General features: G+C 35.7%; 1 non-coding gene and 1 pseudogene across 2 annotated transcripts in view; both read right to left on the bottom strand.

Annotated features, from left to right (window-relative positions):
- LOC147826788 (ribosome biogenesis protein NSA2 homolog pseudogene) overlaps positions 1-25,212 on the bottom strand; it is a 93,687-nt pseudogene extending 68,475 nt beyond the window's left edge. Inside the window, exon 1 of the transcript XR_015453476.1 lies at positions 1-25,212. This exon is cut by the window's left edge and continues 20,045 nt beyond it. The product of XR_015453476.1 is annotated as a ribosome biogenesis protein NSA2 homolog pseudogene (transcript).
- Positions 14,304-14,370, bottom strand: LOC147826789 (small nucleolar RNA SNORD36). The gene has a single exon (XR_015438748.1). It is a non-coding gene; the product is annotated as a small nucleolar RNA SNORD36 (small nucleolar RNA).

Below are 25,212 nucleotides of genomic sequence, written 5' to 3'. Positions count from 1 at the left end.
AAAGAGATGATTTCTCAGGCCACTGGTGAGCATCTCTTGATAAAGGATATTAATTAGTTTATTAACTAATGAAGGTAATTTTCAAGGTTTATAAACTAGGCCTCTTCACTTAACTTCCATAATCCCATAACTCCTATTGTCGGAAAATTACAAGTCATTCATTTCTTTTCTGATAACTATCCCACATGGTTTGAAAAGGAATGATTTTCTAAACATTTTAGTAACCAGCTTTGGGATTTTTATTCAGACATTCTCAAAAAGATATACTGAAGTTCAGTGTCTCCGAGCAATGCCTACATAAAACCCCATGGGAAGGAAGTCGGCATGGATAAAATATATGAAAATTCATATAAATAGTATTAGTGGAATCTATGTTTCTTGAGAAATTTAATGCATTTTTCAAATTTACATATTGTTATATATGTGCCTGATTAGTACTATGCATCAAAACATTTAATTATTTGCACAAGTGAAAGTAAGCAAACATTGTCACAATTGTTTTAAATTCTTAAAATATCATAACTCCTGCTTTCTCTTTTTATGTTTTATTTCTTTTACTATATTTGAATCTCAGTTTGAAAAGCAAGGATATCCCCTTCCTGTGAAGAAAATCATCCTTCTTTTTATTCTAAGCAAGAAATACCTCTAGTGAAACTAACACACATTTTCCTCTCTTCTGATGCTTTTCAATGCTTTGTATCATTTTCTGCTTACTTCAGCTTTAAAAGGCAGCTACTATTGCTGTTCCCATTGAACTAATGAGAAAAGAGACCTCTAAGAGGACAAATAACTTACCCAAGATTATACAACCAATAAGTTGAAGACCCAATATCTTAAATTCACACCCCTAATTGTGGGATTCCCTGGAAATCTGACACTTTTCTTTTTTTCTGGTACTGGGGATTGAACGCAGGACCGACCTTGTGCTTGCTGGGCAGGTGCAGCACCATGAAGCTATATCCCTAGGCTCTACTTTTCTACAGCTACTTGTCATACATGCACATACAAACACACACACACACAATTAAAATTTACTTTTTGAATGTCATGAACACAATAGGATATTATGCCCCAGTACTTTGTATGGAAAACATAATATGATAAATTAATCTAAGTTCCATAGTAAGACTGCTTCTGGAGTCAAATCCCAGTGCCGCCCTCTTCGCATTAATAATCCATGACTGTTTAATTATTAAGCACACACTAGGTTTCCCAATAAGTAAGCAAGTATCACAGTAGGCCCTTCTAAAAAGCAAAAACTATATACATTTTTATTTGTAAGTAATACGTTTTCATTCTTTTTTTTTTTTTTTTTTGGTGCCAGGGATCGAACTCGGGTCCTTGTGCTTGCAAGGCAGGCAGCGGAACCACTGAGCTAAATCCCCAGCCCAACGTTTTCATTCTTTAATAAGACTACTGGTGACAAAAGGTTACAATGTCCTTATGATCCTTCTTTATGATTAGTGTCTTACTGCTAAAATAAGGAATGTTATCAAATGTAAACATGTAATTGTACATAAAATGGTTGCATGGAGGGCCAAAATCTGCTAGGCATTGTCCTTGGAAAATGGTCATCCCCTTTTTCTTTCCGTGCATGAAAGGTGTCTTAGGTATTTTCTCATTGTTGAGACACAGTACCCAACACCTACAACTCTACAAAGGAAAAGTTTATTTTGGCTTATGGTTTGTAGAGGTTTCATTTCATGGTGGGCTAGCTCCAAGGCAGGGTAGCATAGCAGAGAGACATGGGCCAGGAGAAACAGTTTATAGCCTGGCAGCAAGAAGCAAAGAGAGATCAAGGGAGGAGGGAGTTACATTCTTTCAGACAACACCCCCGGTGACCCACTTCCTCCAACCAGGCTTTACCTCCCAATATCACATTTAGCTACAATGTGATACTGGGTACTAATCCACTGATGAGTATCACAACTGCATGTTCTAATCACCTCCCAAAAGATCCATCTCTGAGCACATGAGGCTTTGTGGGGATATCGATATTCAAATATAAATCATAACAAATAGAAACCTACTTTTGCTGACCTTGGTCTTATAAATAAAAAGAATCTCACACTGAGCTTGCCCAGGAAAGGTGGGGAAAAACGGGGTAAATTCCAGTAGAAGGACAGATATACATATATCAAACCTTGCCTGACCCCTTCCTCTAAAACTAATATTAGTGAATATATGTGGTTAGTGTCTTATTGAAGAAATAGTACAATTCTACATTCTTCTTTTAGCCTACTTATATTCTATAGGAAGTATTGTAAATAAGTGACATACTACTTTCATATTAAGTGTTCCACTTAAAAAATTGTAATGGGAGATGGGAACTAGTTATTTATTACTTTAAATAAACCTATTTCTACTGAATATTGTGCTAAGCAAGATGGTATATTCACTTGAATAAACTTCAGGGAGATGGATCTTTTGCAAATGGGAAAAAGATCAAGAGAAGGATGGAGGAAGGAGGTCATAAAAATGTGTTCTGTACACCAACCAACTACCCAAGAGAAATGCAATCACTATGTACTGCAAATACATACAAATAACAATAAACACAAAAACAACTGAGGGTTAAATATGAGAATCAATGAATAAAGACACATTTCTTTAAATGTTTTGCTAGGATGCAATAGGTTTTTCTTCTTATAGTGAGTTGAATTTGCTTCTAACCTTCTAAACCCTTCAGAAAAGAAAAGCAAGAAAGTAGAGAATGCTTTTGCTGTACTGGCATTGATTTACATTGACTTCCAAAGTGAAGTTTGCACGTCTGAACCAATTTAAATATACTAGACTCTGCCACTCTGAGTAAATTAAGCTACTTTTAATTTAAAGCCACACTCAGTACACAAAACCACTTGAAACAAATCATCTTCTCAAGTCTTACTTCTTGAAACTAAGAAAAAAAAATCAAAAACTGAAAGTCATTTTTAAAGTTTCACTGAGAGGCATATCATTAGACATGTACTAAATAGATAAAGAAAATCAAAGATGAATGAGGAGGAATATAAGTACAACAAATTATAACTGCCTGGTGAGAGAACAACCCTTCTCTCAGGGTGTTTATAAAATCTCACGCATCTATTGCATCATTTAACCACAGAAATCCTGCAAGAGTGGATTAATGCAATTTTATGTAACATTCCTTTGCCTGAGAGTGGGAAGAGAAAGAATTGTCCTAGATGTTTGGGGCTGAGCTCCCTAAGTGGAAAGCTTCTCATTATCCACTGAGTTTGAGTATAGCACTATGAGCTCCAAGAATTATCACTTTGACAATACGCTGCCCAAAGTAGCTACTTTTACTGGAAACCCAAATCACTGGAAGGTTCTAAAGAGATGCAAGATTTAGGGGAGAATAAAGTTGATTATCCAGAGTCTAACTTGATTCCGAAGAACAGAATAAAAGAAGCTCCCAGGTCTGAGGACTGTGATGGGAGCAAGAGCTTTTCATCAGAAGGGACCAAAGTCTACAGTCAATGCTGAGACGTGCAGAAATGGTTGAAAAGAAAATATGGTACCATGCCTGCCTCGCAAGCACAAGGTCCTGAGTTTGATCCCTGGTACAATAAATAAATAAATAAATAATAAAATTTAAAAAAGAAAAAAGAAAAGAAAATGATTCTTTATAGCCACCTTAGTGTAGCATCCCAAATCACTTCATTCTAAGTCCACGTCTTTGCTCACTCCCTAAGCAAACTCATTTGATCTCAGCCTCTCAAAGACTATCAGGGAAGAGTTCCAATTTGGTGAAGGATAGCATAGATTAAAAATAGCACTACCCCCATAAGTCTTAAATGTAGACAATAAGACTGAATGGCTCAGAACGATACAGATTTCTTCTTTTTCAGACCTTACATTCAACCTGACATTAATAATCCTCCTGAATCTGCTCCTTCCTCATCAGTCCCATCCACAATTTCATAAAAGTGTCTCATGATTTTGCACTTGGGTTATTTTGCAACACTGCCACTTCAGAGCTGCTTCCAAAAGGCAAGTCTAATTTCATCATTCTCCTTCCCCCTCAGCTCTCATGAAACTTACAGCTAATTTTCCATAAATGGTAGCTGCCCAGGTGGAATCTCTAAATCCCTAGACTTTTCTTTTTTATTTAAGTGTCAGCTGGGGCCAGCAGGCTATACTCAATATTTTAAAAAGCTTAAAGGTAATCTTGCATTTATCTGAGTATAGCTGTACAGATTGACTATGTGCTGAAATTATTTCAACTTAGTATTTCTGGTATTTCTCTAACTCATTATGATATGTTCTCCTGGGATTCTGAACCTCCCCTCATTTAGCAATACAAGTTTGAACTGACATTGCCTAGTAACTTGAATCCACAGATGAGATTAAGGTAAGACCCGTTTAGAGCAATGACTATTATTCATTGTCCTTTTTCCAGAGCCTGCTGCTGGAATATTATAAATATTCAATAAGTATTTGTTTTTGTGAAATTTTTAAAAATCTGATAGTTTCATACTTCTAATCAGATTGTGTTAATCAATACAGGATGAAAAGGATGATGGAGAAGTTTACCTTAAATAATCAAATCCAGTATGTTTGCTCACAGAATGTTTCAAGACACAGGAGTTAGAAGTAGAAAATACAAACAAGATTTTGGAGGAATAAGGGGAAAGAAACTAGTATTTATGGAGCAACCAGTATGTATTAGGCCCTGTTCAAGGCCCTTTGGAAAAATAACTATTTCCTCATTATCTCTGGGAGAGAGTGTTTGCATTTATCAGATGTAAACAAAGTAAGATACAGGATCCAGAAAGTTTATGACAAGGCATGTGCCCAATGGTGGTCCTGTTTTGCTTATTTTTCCTCTGCAAGTTATACAAGGCCAAGAAGTAAGGCTTTATTCTTATTCTTTATGCTCTATTCTTATTTGGGTCTTTAAGTCTATTTAAAAATATAAACAGTTTATTAGATGTTCATTTCATTTATCTATTATCTTTAATAAAAAGTTTCAGTGTGAAAAAAAAGTTTCAGTGTGTTGTGTGCCAATTCTATATGTACTTATATATTTAAATATAAATATATATTTACATAGGTATTAAACTGAATGATAGAGATGATGATTTAATGGCACAGAGAAAAAGGAAAGCAGTTTCTTTTAACTAAAAGTCATGTAGAAGTCCTCTCTGAGGTCTTCACCCCACATATTTGTGCCTGGCCCCCTCATGTTCTCTGGTATAAAGGAAATGATGTAATCTTTTAACAAATAAATCTAGGAGATGATGGACGATAGAGAACATGTTACATAGAGAACACCCTGTGTAATTTCCTAGTTCAAACCAACATGGGAGCCCTTTGCCATGCATGGTTATTATGACTGGAAATGTGGGTTGGCTAAAGTGGGATGTGCTGTAAGCACACCCTCCCAACATATTTTGGAGGCTTATTAAAAGTTTAGGCTATTTCATTAACAGTATTTTATATTAATAGCATGTTAAGACATTAATTTTGGATGAAGTTGCTTTTAGGATGTGTGGATACTAGAAAGTTAAAATTACATGTGGGGCTCAATTTCTTGCTCTACTATGCAATACTGCTCCAGACATAATGATCTCTCTCTCTCTCTCTCTCTCAAGCTTTAAAATAAGTTGGCTGATGTAGATTGTGGTAGTAATAGACTAAGTGGGCAATGTTCAAATCTCTTAAACAGATAAAAATAGAGCTATGAGCCCTGTGGCCCAGTAAACTATGTTCTTCTGGGTTATTGTTTATTCAGAGATCTGGCATGCATGGGTAGTTAATTATATGAAAGGTTAGGTGTGGATATGGATCTTACACCCAAAATTCCCTCTAGTCTCATGTCCCTCCTCTCAGGATTCCCTTGCAAAACTTGCCCAAAACAGGACCCCTCAAGAAAACTTGCTAACAAGAATTCTCCAATACAAGGTTTGTAGTATTCTAACAATAAATCCCCAACATTTTTATAATAAGAGAATATTATGGCATTTGACTAAGTCTGGCAACCATCACTTTCAGTATTCAAATTTGCCTTATACCCCATAGCCAATATTCCAGAAAACTAGATCTTTTTCTTCTCTATTTCCCATTGTAAAAATATGATTGGGTGATTCTCAGAAGAGGACTGAGTAATCAAAATTCATGCCTGATCTCTAAGTCTCATATAATCAATAGTTTAAGTCATAGCAGCTAGCACGAGTAAAAGAAAGCTCATTTGAATTTCAGCTTATGTTCCATCTTTTATCCACCTAAAGATTGAAAAAATCATGAACCAGGTGGCACACAGACAAAGCAACAGAAGAGCAATGGAACTTAGTCTTACAGGTCTGGGTTCAAATTCCAGCTCTAAAGCTTATAAGAGACACCATCTTGTCATCATTTCCTTTGAAAGATTGTCATGAGGATTAAAGTAAGTAGTCCATTCAGAGTGCATAGAAGATTCTTATTGAAAGTTGGCTCCTCCTTTCCTTTCTTTCCTCTCATAAAGTAATCCTGTGTCTATGCATTCATATTACACCATATTTATGGACACTGACCTCTTTCTCTTTCTCTCTGTCTCCCTCACTCTCTCCCTGGAGGACAATGTGTGCTGGGGGACTCCAGAGCCTTGCACATGCTAAAAGAAGTGCCTGATCCCTGAGCTACACCCCATCCTTAATATTGATCTTCTTTTAAAATGCTGAATGTGGGAAGGTCACAATGACAGGTCACATTATCAGCTCTTTGTATGATATGCAGGAATTTGATTTGCACAATTAAGAAATGATGGACACTGCATAGGATGCAGCTATGGACTTTTCCAGGGTTGAGGTTTTCAAGTGAAAAACACCCTGTAAGAAGCTGCCTGAATTATTACCTTTTAAGACTGAGAAAGAACAGTGGGAGAATCACTTACCTCCCAGTTACAGAGGCTCCCTGCTTGACACAGCACAGACAACTGGGATTACTAACATGTGGTGCCTCCATCTCCACCTCTCACAGGCCCTAACTTGTTAATCAATAGTACCTTTTACAGTTGGCTCAACAGCAAAAACCAATAAGTTCCCAAACACAGCATGACTCTCGCTTTTTTCTCCCTTTCTTGTCTCTTAGAAATTGTGCTCTGTGCTCTGGCATATTTTCCATTCTATTATTTTGAGATTGTGTATTCTCTCTTCTACATGCACAACTTTTCAGTCAAAGCATGAAAGAATCCAAACTGAGTGCTAGAAATGTGCTTTGGTGTGTATTATACTCTGCGTTAAGGGCCATCTTACTTCTTTCACTGATTTCCTCTGACTTATTTTATTCTAATATTACTAATCCTTTATTTTATGACATTTACCCTTATAAATGTAACAGTATCAAGGAGCCAATAATTTAACATTTTCTACAGCAAAATTGCACTAATTACCTCTCTCTTTTTCTTCTCCCTCTGTGTCTCTTATTTCTCTTCCTCTCCTCTGTGATAACAAGTACAGTTGCCTAATGTAAAGAATTTCCATCTTTGCTCGACTTGGAGAGGTCAATACAAAGTATTTGAGTTCAAAGCCAGTGTGGGCCACTGGCACCAATTGTCAGCATACACAGACATTTGAGTTCAGAGTTATGAATTGGTATCTGTCTGTCAAAGAAAATGTGCTCTCTCTCTCATAGATCCTGTAAGATACAAAGACAGAGGAGTTACTAGAATACTCATTCCATCTTTACAAAGGGAGAATAACTCTCTTCTATCTCTACATCTACATATATCTATGTGGAATTAAGAAATATAGATGTTATGTAGATATATTATGTAAATAAAATAATTAAAATAATGTAATTAATAATGACCCCCATCACAAGGGGTAACCATACCACAGTTAATTCAGCAGAAGCTTAATACAGTACAATCTAACAAATGCTTCTTGGCAATCTACCAGTACATTATTTTTATGTACACTTACATATGCTCTCTTCTAATAATATAGAAACATTTCTAAGCATTTTCTCTTACATCCTGAGAAATCAAGGGGACATAACCTTTACTCAACCTCTCTTTACAGTAAAATACTTATCAGTGTACATTTTGCTCACTGTGTCACTGACTAGCCGTGTTCCCCATGACAAGTCATGTCTCTCAAGCCATTCAGGATCCTCAGATTCAAAGTGAGGTTGGAATGGAGTATCTCTCCCAAATCCATGACAAAGTCTGTGTTCTAGCTCCGTGGCAGTTGCATTACCCAGACATGCGCAAAAGTGAGCTTTCCTAACCCCTCCAGTGATGTCCAAGCCAATCAAGTTGACAAGTTTAACCACCAGAGGAGTGATTCTGGAACTATAGGAGAACAACAGGTGGGGCGGCCAAAGAGGTGGGAGAATGAAGGCTATCCATCCAGCAAATTTATATTTATTAATTTTTCCCCATTTGGTCTGCCTCTGTAAGTTAAAGATATTAGTGACTATACAGACAATAGAATTAACAGATACTGTTGGCAAGATGAAAGAATAAAGGTAACCTACCTCAAATCACTTAGTAAGACCAGTGACTGCTCACCCTTCTGTAATCTCCCAGATATTGTCAGTCCTTCTATAACTTTACCATATCATCTTATCAATACTTTTTTCTATTTCTTGACACTCAACATTCTAATGTGTTTCCTCATTTAATACCCAAAGCTTTGCAATGGCTTAGCAATGTTCCTGCCCAGAACACAGGAAGTCCTCTCTCTCTCTGGAAATCTTAGAACACCAGAAATTAGTTTATTTATGAAGAGTATAGTGTAGATATTTTACATACAGATAAAATCCCTCCAAAAAAGCTATTTATATATTGCTGAGTGCCCTAAGGATCTGGCCTTTATAGTAAACTATTCCTTTTCCTAGAATGAGAATTAATTCACTGGATAGATTCATAACCTAATGGTGAGGGGTGATTGTGTGTCTTTGGTTCCTAGACCCTGCTATTTATTTGTGCGCACACTTTTATAATCAGAGAAATATTTCTTCATTTTAAATATGCCATAATTCTTTTCCAAATAGCTCACCACTTTGGTCTATGCTACCCTAGATTTTTCCCCTCAACACTAATTATGTTATAAAATCAAAGATTTATAAATGAATGCTAGAATCAACCCCCATATTATCACACCTAGATTTTACCATTAACATTCCACTATACTTGCATTATAACATATACTTCCATTTATCTATCTCATCATCCATCAATCCATCTTACTTGTTGATGCATTAAATTGTATACATCTTTCTACTTCCAAATTCTTCAACATGGATATCTATGCTACATTATCTTTTACAGTAACACGAAGTCCTTGTATGAAATTACTTTTGAATCTCAGAATGAAAATCCTTTTACTAAGGTTTTTTTCGTTTTTGTTTTTCGCTATTGCAATTGAGACCACAAAACTACCAATTATTGCCTGATCAAGAAGAATCTAAGGTTGTCACAACCAGCCTGCTAGAAAGAACAAAACATTAGCAAATATATAAAATGGTGTTTAGTAAAGCCTACATAAAATTAAAATTCTAGCATTTATTCTTCATTCAAGGATACTATGATAATAATATTAGTGATCACTTTATAACTTTGTGCATGGACAATTGATGGCACAGCAAGTTATATCACTAGAAGTCCATTACTGGATGTAGGTCTACAAGGTTTCTGGAGGGAAGGCAACCATGACATTGTGCGTTCTAGGTTAAGTGTCTGACAAGGGCACAACTCCAAGTCTACTCTATCCACTTGTTCATTAGATGTCAGTCCAGAGCAGGCATAAAGCCAAACTAGGAAATAATACAAACAATAATTTTCAAAGTTAATGATCTAAAATAATTAGAACAAACATAGCAGTTGTTTGCAAGTTTTTTGGCAAACCCAAAAAAACAGTGAGGAAAGAAATTATTTAAACCTTTTAATAATCATGTTTAAGTCTCAAATTCAGGTGGTACTTTTTCTACCTCACTTCCATTCTGGTTGGACATACTCCCTCCCCTTAGAAATTTCTATTACTCATTCATCATACCATGCAAAGAACAAATTTTAGTTTTTCTGTGATGTCTTCTCAGTCTTTTCCTAGCAAAACGGTTTCCTCTGTTCAGTTCTCAAATCAATTGCTAATGCATCAATTATTGTATTTATAATTTGATTTATAATAAATTCATTACATATATGTCTGTCACATTATCAGTACACTATACCTTCATTATTTTAGAAAAATGCCAATCATGATACTTGGATTCTGTAGGTGCTCCAGGGTTGTGGAATAAATTAAAGTTAAAGGCCAATTCACATAATTTCAAGCCAGTTCATATAAGGGAACATTCTGTGATACTTCTGTGATTCTACTGAGCAACTATAGTGAAAAAAAGGGTAGGTTTGCCACAGATAGTAATACAAGCTTAGATCCTGAACTATGAACAAAAATATATAAGATCTGCTTCTTATAAAGTCCCAACTTAATAGATCCTAATTGAATCACAAGTCTTCATTGAAATGTGGGGCTGATTAAGTGGGATTGTTACCTTGGCAAGCATATGTTAAAACGGACCTCTCCTCCTTTTACAGAAAAGCAAAAATATTTTATAAAAGATGACTTGACTTGATGTCATGCCATTCTTTTGTTTGAATATACATGTTTTCTATATTCCTACTTTTATCTCACATCCTACTTCCTAGTGAGCTTTAAAAAGGGAGCTTTGATGAACAGGAAAACATGTGCATTCTGCTCATCATCCCCAGGGAAGTGGCACTATGGGTCTCTGCCATGTTTGGCGATTTCTTTCCCTACATCAATTTATCAGAACAGGTTCCCTAGCATGACAGTGACACTGCTTGCATTTCCCCAGCAAATTTATCAGCTCCTGTCATTATAAATCTGAGTTTGGATATTTTTAGCTGGACTGGGAAGAATACAGTTCTCTGGAGACTCAATATCAAGGCTGCTATATGAATCAGCCCAGCAAGGGGATGGGATAGCTGCAATCTCAGCCACTGTGCTTTTTTTTTCTAGAGCAGAGATCACCTCTTTGACTCTTTGCCAGAGATTCTCTGTAGGCTGCTCCAGCTCATGGGGCCAGAGCAGAGTGCTGTCTTCATTTGGCAACACAATGTACCACACGGCCAAACCACTGCATAGACTTTTCCCTGAATGATGACTGCTCAGGTGAAAGGAAAACCCTCTGAAGGGAAGAGGAGGAGCCCTCAAAGAGCAACTCTCCACACTCAAGTGTACGTGGAGCACACGAGGCAGACACACATCTCTAGAGGGAAAGGTCAGCCCCAATGCACTTCGGTCTGGAGTGCTTTTATTTTTACAGCTATTTTTTCCCCCAACTTTCTCAATGAACAGAAGAAGACAGGAACTACAGCACTCTCACAAAATCCCTCCAACCTGACAAATGAGCAAAATATTACCGTAAAGTCAATAAGAGGATTAACTGTCACTGAATGCAACGTACCTCATGATTTCAATCACTCTTATTTTCCATGACTCAGATTTGGGGCAATTTCAAGACAAATCAGTTTGGAAAGTGAGTTTTCACAGTATCCTTTCTTCATATCTGTGAGTTTTTTCCCTTGGTTATTAAAATACTCTACTGAGCCCAAAGAGTCCAAAATTCCCAAAGCTGATAAAATACAAGTTTGCAAAAGCAGTAAAAACACAAATGGTGCCTCTGACTTCTCTGGAATCATCACTGACATGGAAGGCATATACCATACGGTTGGAAAACATTTGTGTAATTTAGAGTTTAACTTACACAGGATGGGCACGGATTATTCCCAGTTAATCAGGGAAAATAGGCGGGCCTCCCACAACAACTCCTAAAAAGTAGGAAAATTAAGAACAATACAGCATATTAGTAAAAGCTGACCAGTTCATTCTGACTCTGCTTTTCCAGAAATGAGGATGGATTAGATGGGGACCTGTATTAATTGGCCAGAAGTGAGAAAAGGTGACTGAGAACCCACAGTACAAAGGTTCAGTAATAAAAAAAAATAAGCAAAGGAAGAAGTACTAAAAGAAATATAGAAACAGTTAATGATTTCAGAGGAATGACAAAAAATGTGGGATAGAAAATCAAGAGAAGTTCCTGTTTTGAGGAGGAAGAGACAAATTTAGTAAAATAGAATGTCATATTTGGAAATATGAGGAAATACTTCCTCTTTAATGATTACATTTCATTTGTATTGACAGAGTCAGACTGAATGAGTTGAAGAGTAAATAGGAGGTAAAGAAGTAGAGATGACTAATGTAGATAACTGTTTTCAAGTTTAGCTAAGAGGGGGCAGAAGAAATGGGGTGACAGCTAGAATGAGACATGCAGCTAGGGAAGGGTTTTATTAACAGGGAAAGTTATTTAGTATATCTAGGTCTCCGCTTCCTTGTCTATAACATAGATATAATCATAAGCCTTAACTCACAAATCTATTATTAGGTTTGAAGAAAATAATGTGTGTGAAATGCCTAGTACTCAAGAGTGTCTGATACATACCTAGTAAGTACTCAAAAAATGAACAATTATTATTGCCACTATTATTTAGTATACCTTGTTCAGATCTGTGTTATGATTCTAGCTACATATCATCATAGTTATTTTTAATACATGTCTTTTTTAGCTGGAAAATATGTAATAACCATTTAATAGGTAACTTTTGTTGAATAAAACTTCCATTGAATTGAGTTGAATCAAAAAAGCTAAAAAACATAGACAATGCATATTAATAGCAAAAAGAGTCCTAAGAATTCAAGAGGAAGGGAAAATCTTCTTAAGACTTTTGGATCAAACCTAACCTTGTCCATGGTCAGCAACTGACAGCATAGCCTGGATAGGGCAGCAAAGTGCCTCCTCATGGCATGAATCACAATGTGAGCAGCAAGTCACTTCTCATTTAGATTTATGAAAGTCATATTCTTTATTGACTCCTAGAAGAGTTCCTAATCAGAAAGATTCCAAACGGGTTTCAGCCATCTCATTAGGACACAGGAAATTGGATAAAGAGGATAACCTCTGAAATTCTCCCTTAGTCATTGATCTTTGGGAAATTAGCTCTCTATGGTTTAGATCACTCTGCAGATTATAAACATGTCCAGTAAATATAACCTCTATCTAGATTTACCCAGCAATTGCAACAGCATTTGGCTGCAGAGAAAATGCCTGCCAAAATCTGAGCAGCTGTAGCAGGTGCTGTAAATTAATGCAGGATACCTATACGGTTCTGTATTCTGCTGGGGCTCAAAGCATTCCAAGTAGATTATCTGCATAGATTTCAGGGTGGCAGAGTGGCACTGTGAACACACAATTCCCACATCCATTTGCTTTCCATTTACCTGAATGTCAGAGTTGCTGAGCAAGAAAACTAAATTGTTCAACAAGGAAAAATTTTGTAGCTACACATGAAGACACATTTCAGTAAAAACAGTATTTAAAGAAAAGGAAAATAGTAACAGAAGGAAAGAAAGTGAAAAGATAAAATGATTAGGTAAATAACTTTAAAATATTTTTTCTTTCTAAAATATGTATTATATACACAAAACTTACATATGTTTTTATATGTGTATATGTGTATGTGCACACCCATTTCACTTGCCTAAGACCCTATGCCTTTATAAACACATCCAGTGACTTAAGTCAAAGAGTCAAAGGATTCAAAACATTCCTTAAATGGTAGTGCTAGGTTTTCAAGGAATGCCAGTGAACTGATCAGCATTAATGTAATCAAGGTATATGTTTATGTTTGACTGAACCTAAGCAACAAGGGGGTGAGTGGACATAATTCAGGGAGACAGCAAAAATGGTGAAAAGGATCCTTGAGCTCAGGGGATACAGATTCTTCTTCATAATCCTCTTTTGATAAAAACAACAATAATGTAAGAAATAACAATGTTAAGAAAGGATTATCTAGTAAATTATTTCTATCCATTTATAAGAAAAAGGCACAGAATGTGTGAATTTAGCACATAATTATAGAAACATGGGTTGGATCTCTATTTATTCTATCTCCAGAGAAGTAATACAGCGTGGAATAAACTGCATTAGTTTTGATCCAAAATCTAACTCTTATTTCTCTTAACTTAAATGGAAAAAAAATCAGGGCTGCTCTGTAGATTTGTCAGGCCAGTACACAAGCAAATATATCTGGCCTGAGGGGTCAGTAGGTTCTTAAATCCAGGCTATGCCTGCTCTCCCCTTTAGAGGTGGTCACTTTTTCTAATCTTTATGACAGCACCCCACAGTGTATACTCAAGATACCAACCTTTTAGAGTTGATGTAATCACAAAGCATGAGATACATTAGCTCTTAACACAGTGCCAACTACATCATAGATATTCTCTGAATACAGCTGTGGTTCTTATCAGTTTTAAAAATCTAGTCATTTGATTTCTCAATGTAAGTAGATATAAATCATCACTCAAAACTAGAGACAGCTAATTTCTATCTCTTTAGATAGAAAGAGAATTTTAACTCCTTGTATGGACATGGACATGTGACCTTCTGTACACAACAGCCACATAGACGCCAAGTCCATTCTTCTCTTTGTACTCCTTGCACATCTACACCCAAAGTTAGAAAACACTAATAAATGGGGTAGATGGTAATGGGGAGCACATACACTGTTACACAGAGCTTCTGTGATCTAGAGGGTAACAGAAACTGCCAATGAACCTTGGGTTTAATGAGTAAATGCTGTCAGACAAACCTGATGAATTGTTCAGGCAATTATAAAATGCTGCAGGACAATCACATGAATTCAGTCACTTGGATATGAGAAGAGGGTGCTCTTAGAGGGAACTGAATGAATAAATGGCCAACCGCCCAAAAAGAACAGAATAAAATAAAACCCATCAACTTGTAGGGGCAGTGGAGAGAAACTTCACAGATGTCTGTATCAGCCTTCTCTTCTGTTTATCTATTTTTATTAATGATCTTCAGAATGTAGTAAACAGTGTGCTAATGAAATCTGCAGATGACAGTAAGCTAGGATATGCTGCAGAGCATCAATGAGGACAGAGAAATAACACAGATGGTCTGCTAGGAGTTGCAGACCTTGGGATCAAATAACACAATGAGAGTCAGATTGGGAAGAGGCCAGCTTCTACATGAGAGTGAAATGAATAAAAATACAGATATACAGAGAAAGGGGGGGAGACCCCAAGAAACCGTCTTTGGAGATGGGTCTGTTGGAAGGAAACTGAGGCTTGAAGGTGTTATCATCTGGGTGAGTTTGAGTCCAAAATGTAGCAACCTTCATGGAACTATTACTTTGAATTGCAGATGGGAAGACATCATAGTAAAAAGAGGTGCAAGTGTTCTTGCTACCCAGTTCTCAACTGATTGCACCAGGAATACTGCCTTTTGGGGGGAATCTCTACAAGTGAATCTGGAACAAATTGAGAGTTTAAGAGCAGAGATATAAGTAACAGGAAGCCTGTTATAACAGAAGATTAGAAGAGCAAAGTATGGCTGACTTGGCTAAAGGACTCAGAGGAAATCCCAGTGACAGTCTATAAAATCTGGAAATAAGGAAACTGTAAGGGTAAAAGCCAAAATATCAAAACAAAAAAGAATATACTAAGTTAAAAAGAAAGTGCAGCCTGAACAGTGGGGAGGGAGGATCCAAGTATTTCAACTAGGGAAACAGTATCATGTAATGTTCTGGGGAATTCAGAGGAACAAGTTCACATATTACTCAGAGTAAGAAGCTTAGAATGATAAAGAACATTTACTCTAAGGCAAGGAGAACCTCCAGGGGAGTGTTGTTTAATCCATTCCTGTCTCTGGATAGGAATATATCTAAGTCATTTCTGGTGAATTATAATGTATACTCTTTCTAAAGAATTTAAGACATGGAGTATATTTTAAGAGAGGCAGGTACTATGGAGATTTTGATGTTATCTTTCTACCTGACACATTTGGAAATCTAGTTGATGACTCAACTTCAAACCATTCTGACCTAAAGCCATTAAATTAAACACTACATACAACTGGTTTCCAATAGAAAAAACAAGAGTCAAAATACCTAGTTACTTCATGAATTTGTTTGTTGATTCACTAATTCACATACAGATAATTGATTCCTTATCTCAGTTCATTAACCAACCACTCAATATAACTTAGTTGCTCTCTGGGGAAAGGGCTAGAGTGTATCAGGTAAATTTACATGAAAAGGATCTGTCATAAAAGGCTGAAGTTATAAACAGATGAATTTCTTCTCTAGTCCTACTTATTTTTCCTACTTACATGAACTAAGGTGGTACAAAGTAGATAGAAAAACAAAAGGACTGGAATAGAGAGAAGAGTAGTAGGAAATTTTTTTCTACCTGTCATGATCTTGGGAAGCTAAATGCTAGATCAAGAACATCTGGCACTGAATCCCAGCAGTGTCACTGATTAACTGTGTGCCCCAGCAAACCATTTTTCTGAATATCAGTCATTTCATTTGCAAAATAATACTGTATACTGTACACGACCTTTGAATGATTAAATGAATGATACATAGTAAAATGTCAAAACTATATGATATATAGTAGCATTCACTACCACTGTAGACTCTAATTTACACAGTTCCTATCTTTCTAAATAAAAGGGTTTGTTGAGCTCTATCTTAAATCTTTAGTTCTGTGTTTAAGGTTATTCCTGGAACTCAGAAATACTGATTAGGCTAGGGAGACAAAATTAGCACACATAAAGAAAAAGATGTCACTCTACATAGTGGTAATCATATAGAGTAGATAAGGTAAGCGAAGTGAATGTTAATTACAATCATTAGAGAAACTCTTTCAAGTTCAAATTGAAAAAATGGATAACATTTTAATGAATAGTAAGTCATTAGGATATGTTGGGCTGAAGACATGTAAACCTCCCCAGCAAGTATGAGGGCACTGAATTGTAATTGTGATGACAGCAAAATAGGAATAGTAAGTGGACTTGATGAGACAGACAACTCAAAAATCCTTGCAGATTTGCTATGGATATCTTCTCAGTAAAGTCCTAATTCAATTATACATTCCCTCATCTTGCTTTCAGCCCAGAAAATGATGGCATATTCATGGAATATAGTTACCTGAGCAACATGATTTTGTTCATTCATAATAGCACTACAAGTATGAACAAGGAAGCACGTTTACATGAAAAAGATCTGTCATTTATCTCAATACCATCCCGTTGCCCCCTTTTTCCTTTCTTTACTAGCTCAGTTTATTTCTCTTGCTCCCCCACCCAATATCTTTACTTCATTCCTTTCAATTCAGATAGACCTATTTGCTGTCTAGTATTTCTTGCCTTTTTTAAATTCTGTGTAGTATTTAAATGTCACTTATATTTTCTGAAATCTAAAACATATCTTTTTCCTTTTCCCTTTGAAAATTATAAAAATATCACCCTTTCCATTGAATTCTCTAGGTAAGAACCCCTTTAACATTGTTTAACACAATCAACAGACCAAAGTTCTCAGCACTTACATGTATTTGTTTGGGCCCACATTTTTTCTTCCAGCAGAAAGAAAAAAAAATGAATGGACAATATGTGATGTGAATCAGTGACAAGTAGAGAGGTCCATCTACATGGAAATATGATACTGAGAAAAGATGGAAGGCACAGGATGGGAGCCAGTTACACAACAATGTAGTGGTTCATGTATGAGCCTTTCTTTGTTGTAATTGAAAAGGGATTTGAAAACAATCAATCTAAGTGAGAAGTTTCTACTGTCTTTTTATTTTTAAAATTCCTTAAATATGATTCTTAAATTTATCTTAAGTTTGATGCCTAGAAAATGTATAAAAGGTTACCTTTGCTAACTATACTTACTTAGCAATAAGGACATTTTCATAAGATTAAAGTTCTTATGATAACCTGCAATATGATTTAGATATCTGCAAAGGGCTACATTCACATCTATTTTTATTTCCGGATCTAGAAATTATTTTCACTTCATGAGCTTATTTGTATAAGCTCAATGGCCTGAAGGGATAATAGTGCATGTTGTTAAAATATCTAATGCTGTACTCTGTATGTGATGGACACTCACAACATATCAATGCTGGCTGTTCTAATCCTAAAATGCTTAATTACTTGAGCCTTAAATTCAGATTCAATTTATCTGGGCTCTTCTTTAGGGTATTAAAATAAAAGTGTGAGTTTTATATTTTAGGAAACTTTTCTGTGATAGAACTTATGTTACATACTACAGTTGGACAAAACTGACCACTTTTTGGGATGTATTGCTTTGTTCCTCCTAAACCAAGACAATGGAGCCTTAAGTACAAATAGACAAAGTTAACTGAAAAAAAATATAAATGTTCAAAGATTACTAGAAATTTCAGTGCTTATAAAAGAGAATATAAAGTTGAAAGCTTATACCTGGGTATGTATCAACTTCTGACAAATCCTCTCAACTGTGAAATCATAAAATTTTAAAATTAAAAAAAAACTTGAAATATGTATGGCTATGTTTTAGGTTTTAGTCTACTAAATAATTTTCTATATTTGTTTATTAAATTTTTAGAACATTCTAATTATGCAGTTTAAAATGATAAACATGTACTGTGCATTATTATGTGCCTAATCCTTAATTATAAGTAACAAAATAAATTTCTTAAAAATACCCTGTAATCATGTTTTGTCTATGGAGGAAGGTCTCTTACCATAATACTCTTTAAAATGAAAACTTATGCATTTCCTGCATTATCCATTTTTTCTACCTCCTCAGTAATCCCTGACTGTTGCTTTCCATCTTCTATTTTCCATTTCTCCATTCCTTTGTCCATTTCTCTTTCTTTACTACTCACTTTCTCTATGTCCTATGTATTAATATTCTCTTCTCAATTCAGCCAGGCCATATATTCACCTCCAAAGCTTAAGCAAAAGAAAGTATTTAAGGAGCCAAATATGTTAGGAAATATTCAACAAAAAGGAGTATGAGGATCTCATGGAGGCTTACACAACAGTTGAACATAGAGAAAAAACAACTAGAACTCTGAATTCAGCCAGGACTTTGACTTCACAAAATGCCAAAGCCATCTGTGACCTGAAAGACCAAAGAAGATGCTCCTCTTGTGTTTCCACACCTTCTCCCGAGACAGAGAGTCACAGATAGCACCAGAATCAGTGAGACAGAGGTTCTACTTCTGCTTCTACCATGTGACCAGCTGGGACAAAAGTTCGGTAATTCATGCCCTCTGAAACTCAGTTTTATAATTTGTCAAACCAAAAGTAATATAAGCAAAAAGATATTCTGATTCAATTCTGCAAGCATGTTCTGAGCTCCTCCATGTGCCAAGTGCCATTTTAAGTGCATGTGATAAACCTGTGAACAGAATGATGAAGGGCTCTGCCATTATGATGTTTAACATCCAGGAATTGATTGAGAAAAGAAATACATGGGTAGAGGGATGGATGGATGGACACACAGACAGAGAGACAGACAGACAGTACTCAGATACTGACACAGAAAAAGTTCACTAAAAAACTGCTATCAGCCAGTCACACATACTTCACCTACAAATGTGGGCATTTTTTCCTTGAATGAGAATCAACATTTTCCAGGTGGAAAAGACATCTATGTTTCCATACAAATACAATGAGTACACTAGAAAGTAGAAGTGTTTGTGCGTGTGCCTGTGTCTGTATGTCTGTGTGTCTGTATCTGTGTGCGTGTGTGTGTGTAGAAAAACAGAGAGAATATATGCCTATACAATCGCCCCTCAGTGTCTATCTGCAAGGGTTTGGTTTCAGAACTTTTCAAAGATACCAAACTCCACAGATGTTCAAGTCCTTTATACGTATAAAATGATGCAGCATTTGCATATAACCTACACACATCCTCTGGCATGCTTTAAACCATTTCTAAATTACTTGCAACACTGAATACAATGTAAGTGTATGCAATTAGCTGTTACATTGTATCGTTTATTGCTTAGGGAATAAAAACAAGAAAGGCTGTATATATTGAGTACAAACACAATATTTTCCTCTTATTCTTAACTCACAGTTAAATCCACAGATGTAGGACCCATAGATATGGAAAGCAGAGTGTGGTGTGTGTGTGTGTGTGTGCGCATATATTATACATAGAGTATCTATGAATATTTGTAATAAAGTTCTTCTATTACACAAGTTGCATAAGGCACATGAAAACAAGGAACACACTTCGACTTTTTCACTAATTTCCCAGACTCCAGTGGTTAATTCTCAGCATATTAAATGTCTTTATGAACACATGTATATCATTTATAAAAGTGCATGCATGTGAACAGGCTTCAGGTTGCAGTAATTGTAACTCTTCTTTGTAGTTCTGACCTCTTGGATGTATTATAAAATATACATGAGCTGTACTCTAGCTGTAAGCTGACTTAGCTACACTCACTGAGGCTCAACTCTTCTGTTACAAGCCCTTCCAGGCCTCAGTTCTGATGTGGGATGTACATAGTAACATTTAGGTATATGCAAGGTTGAATATAATTTAGAGGGTAATAAGCTTACTTAATATATAAAATATGTATATATGGAACATAAAGTCAACTTTAATAATGTTTAGACCAGTTGTGTTATATCAATTTTAAACAGTAAGACTTATTCTAATGAAGCTTTTAGAAGCTCAGAGACTGGTACCCTATTATTTCATTTTGAATCTTAGTTCTGATACTTGCTAACTTTGTGATCTTAGGGAGTTTACATATTATTCTGAGCCTCAGTTTCCTCACTCTTTTTTCATTTTACTGTTTTTTAAATGGATGTAATAATAGCACATATTCTGTGGTACAATGTGCCACTTGAACACATGCATATATTATGCAATGAACAAATCAGGGTAATAAGCGCATCCATCACCCCACACATTCATTTCTTTGTGTGAAGCCATTCAAAATCCCCCACCAGCTATGCTGAAATGTGCATTGCATTGTTGTTGACTGTAGTCATCCCACTTTGTAAGAAATATCAGAAACCATTCTTCCTTTCTGATTGTTAACTGTACCACTGACTAATCTCCCCTCAACCTTCTTGCCTGCCTCCTCTCTTCAATCTTTAGTAGCCATCATTCTACGTTCTGTGATAACAACATTTTATGGATTTTTTGGCTTTTAAATGGAGATAATAATGGTAGCCCTAGGATTTTCACATCAGTTAATGGACATAAAGCATTAGTATGAGAGCAATATGCTTTATTTAGTTTATTAGTACATGTGTGTAGTACATAATGTTTACATTCCTTGTGTGAAGTTGATATATGGACATGTCTTAATTTCTTGTTTCATCCCCTTTCCCTTTCCTCTCTCCATCCTCCACCCATCTCTTAATCCCCTGCTTTTTTGTTCAGATTTGCAGTGTGTACATTCCTCGTGAGGAGTTGTTACGTGGACATAACACATCCTAATTCCTTTTTTGATCCCCTATCCTTTCCCTCCCTGTCTTCTCCCTCCTTCTCTTGATTCTCTCCCCTCTGAGAAAGCTCTCTCTCCTTTTCTATTATTTATCTTCTATTTTGTTCTTCATATTTGCCCAGGGTTTGTCCTATAAAAGAAACCATATGATATTTAAGTTTGTGTATCTGATTTATTCCTCTTAATATTATGGTCTGAAGATGCATCCACTTTCCTACAAGTAAGCCAAGTTTATCTTTCTTTATGGCACAGTATTACTCCATTGTGTGAAAATACTACATTTTCTTTATTCATTTATCTGTTGACTGACACATAGGCCACTTTCAAGATTTAGTTATTATGAATTGTGCTGCTATGAACATAGGTATGCATGTATCACTGTAATATAATGCCTTTAATCTTTCAGGAAAAAGTTAGATAAATGTTAAACAGTATTATCCCTTAACAAAACAAGTAGACTGGTATAAATAAGAAGTCATATTATTGAATGATCCTTAAAAAATATGAAGCTCTTTTTACCATTAAGCCAGTATTTTTTGCCAATATTTAGATTTTAAAAGTTTACATAAAATTTTATACAAAATCTGAATCTCTTTACAAACCACAAGAAGATATTATAAATTCTTTGAATAAGAAAATATTGAGAAGGCAAATGTATATATAAGACTATATTTTGCATTAAAGTCAGTTGCTTTAAAAGAGCTCACACTCATGAAATACCATAGTTGAGTTAAATAAGTAATTCAGTTATGGACACACACACACACACACTCTTCTAGCTACTTCAAAACAGAAAATTCAGCACTCAGATTTTCAGATAAACGCAGATTGCAGCCTAGCAATGAGAATCCAGCATGATCTCGGCTATGTCCTCTTCAAGTGCCTTGTTTTATCTGAGCATATTCTTTCATGTGAAAAATGAGGATTTTAAGACAGTAACACATAAAATTTCTATGTAGGAACAGAGAAAATACAAGACTAACAAATATCACTCTAAAGGTTTTTTTAAAGCAATATTTAGAGAAATACATCAAAGTGAGAATATTTTAATTCTCCTAGGATGCTGGAATAAGGTGATGTCAAAGGAAAAACAAAAGAATAAATCAACCAAGTACATGGCTTTGTTCTATATTTCACATCATCTCTATGTGTTGCTTTTGCTTTTGACAATATGATCAGGTAGCTGATTCTACAAACACTTCAGACCTCCCACCTGAAATTTGTGTTTCCAAGTCTCCCTGTAAGTAAAACAGGCAAAATGTAAGGAATGGCAAGGATCCAAGTTCCAAGACTGCTCACAATGAAATAAGCCTGTATTATTTACAAATCACATTTGACCTGAAGTCTAGGAACCTGTGACTTATAATGCATGCTGTAATTGGTAATTATTGATGAACAGCTAAAATTAGTTACTGTAAGTCTTCTCTAAAGTAGGCACAACTGGAGGAAGTTGTAAGTCTTCATTTTCAGGCATCTATTTAGATCCATGTCACCTTTAGCAGCATGTGAAAATGCTACTTTTTTGATGAATTGGTCCCAGAAACCTTCTTTGATCAACACAATGACAGCTCTGGCAATTGCTTCCAAGCTTTTTCTTTTAGAGCAAAGTTGCTGTACAGGAGATATCTACAGTACAGAGTCCTTGAGAGTGAGAAAGCAGTTATAGCAAGAACCTCAATGTTCACAAAGCAACTGAGCAAATGACAAAAGTAAAGGTACTCTCAAAACCTACTGTCAGAACAGTCCACAGAACATGCACTAGGGAGAGACACTACATCTCCTCCACAGTGACTTTCTGCAATTAGTGAATAAAATATCCTGGACACAGAAGAGATTTAATATTACACAATTTGGGGGAGAGTGTTACATTTCTTGGTTTTTTTAAATGTCTATTTTTTCAGATAATATTTATTAGATACCCAATACATGTCTGACTCCAGGCTAAACACAGTGAGACAATCATTGCATGTGGTTTTCACAACAAAATACGAAGGTACTTAACTTTTATTAATAATGATCACAATACTTTCATTGATCAGAATATTGAGGTCCTAATGAGTTACACAGTTTGCTCATGGTCACACAGTTGTAGGTGATGGGGCCAGAGCTCACATCATGGCACAACTGTCAAAAAACCCTGGATATTTATAACATGTTTTATAGGCTTTTTTTAGAGCCATTTTTCCCCCAGAGGGTGGGGATTAAGAGTCCTACCAGAAGAGAAGCATATGGAAGCAATCATGCAATTAAAAACAATCAGTTTCTCCCTTTGACCCAAGGTTTAGGTGAGGGGTCAGTATACTCAATATATTAAGAGAGAAAAAACAATTGTAGCTCTCACCCTAACAGAGGAGGGGAGAGAGCACTAACTTTTTTCACTATTCTCAAGGGAGGAAGTAGATGAGCAGGAGTCCTTTGGAAATATTCTCTATCTGAACTGAATCCAAACTCCAAGACATTGAGCATTCATAATACCCTTACCTAAGGCAGCAAAATAATGCAAATCCTGAGAAACATAGGCAGGGATCAACAAATTGTCTAGCAGGAAACATGAGCCATAACATCTGGAGAAGCAATCTAATATTCAGATAGGACATTCAAAGCAAAGAAACATTTGGAAAAGAGCAATTGCCACAAATGACTCTCTGCTCATATAGAGTGATTTGAATTTTATAAAATTAGCCAGCAAGATGCCCTGGAAAAAAGCACACTATCACTGCCAAAAACTTAAGGAAACATAAATTACAAAAAAGGTAAGGGAACTGTAGAAGGTCACATAGCAAGTTGGCTCCAGAACAGATACTGGTTTCTAAGTTATCTGCTTTAAAATCTCAAAATAATCTTATCCCCTTAAGTAACATCCACAATTTCCAGATGCTAAGGATTTTGACTAGCTAGGTATTTGTTGCTTGAAAATAAAGTTGTTCAGAAAATAACAATCACATAACAAAGGAGGTTCATCAAGGTGAAAAAGGGAGTAAGCCAGCAACATTTAGAGTCCTATGAACTATTTTGCTAAATGATTGCATTGCACATGGAATTCTAATTAATGAAAACTTACCTGTTAGGTTCTGGAAACTACCATTTTCTGGGTTTTCTAGACCCTCTTATGGGTAATGGATAATAAAGCCCAAAGAATTTCTTTAACATAAACTAATCAACAGAGGATCTTTAAACTTTTTGTGTAATCAACAAATCAAAAAGTTAAATCACTGAGTTGTAACTCTTTCATAAATTATTAAAGCTACTTTCTAGTTGTCAAGTAGTAATGGACACTTTTCGAATTTTATGTTAGAATCATGTCATTGAATGACTTAAAATAATCCTAATCACAGGTAGCAATTGGCCAGGAACCTCCACTTGAACTCAGTAGTCTACATATCTATCCTAATACCCTGGAAACTAATCAGTCCCATTCACTTCATAATGTCCTAACTAGAGGACAAGAGGGGAAAAGAGCCTAGAGGGATGCTTTGCAAGGAGAGATGTACACCACGAAATATATATATAGTCAGGTCAAACTGACCTGGGTTGCATGAGGAGACTAACATGCAAGACCTGACAAGCCCATAAATAACAATAAAAAGATCAAGTAGTAGGAGTGGTGAAGGAATGATATTCATCTAACAAGATATATATACAGGTTTTAGGAATAACAAGAAGCAAGGGAGTGAAATATAGTAAAGAAAAATATAGTTGTGTTATCAAAGGTAGATGAGATAACAGGAAGTTAAAAGTCTTTGGGAATTTATAGCAATTTTCTTAAGTTTCTGTATAGAATATGATTTATGATACACAATAAATCCAACAACAGGGAAATAAACATGTACTCACCTTAAGGAACTAATAAGTAGCATTGCAAAATATATATATATAAAAT

Source organism: Heterocephalus glaber, unplaced genomic scaffold (genome assembly GCF_053883595.1).
Source record: "Heterocephalus glaber isolate CG9 unplaced genomic scaffold, H.glaber_assembly_v1.0 deba00001461, whole genome shotgun sequence".
Lineage (NCBI taxonomy): Eukaryota > Metazoa > Chordata > Mammalia > Rodentia > Bathyergidae > Heterocephalus > Heterocephalus glaber.
This window is presented reverse-complemented; position numbering and strand designations above follow the sequence as displayed.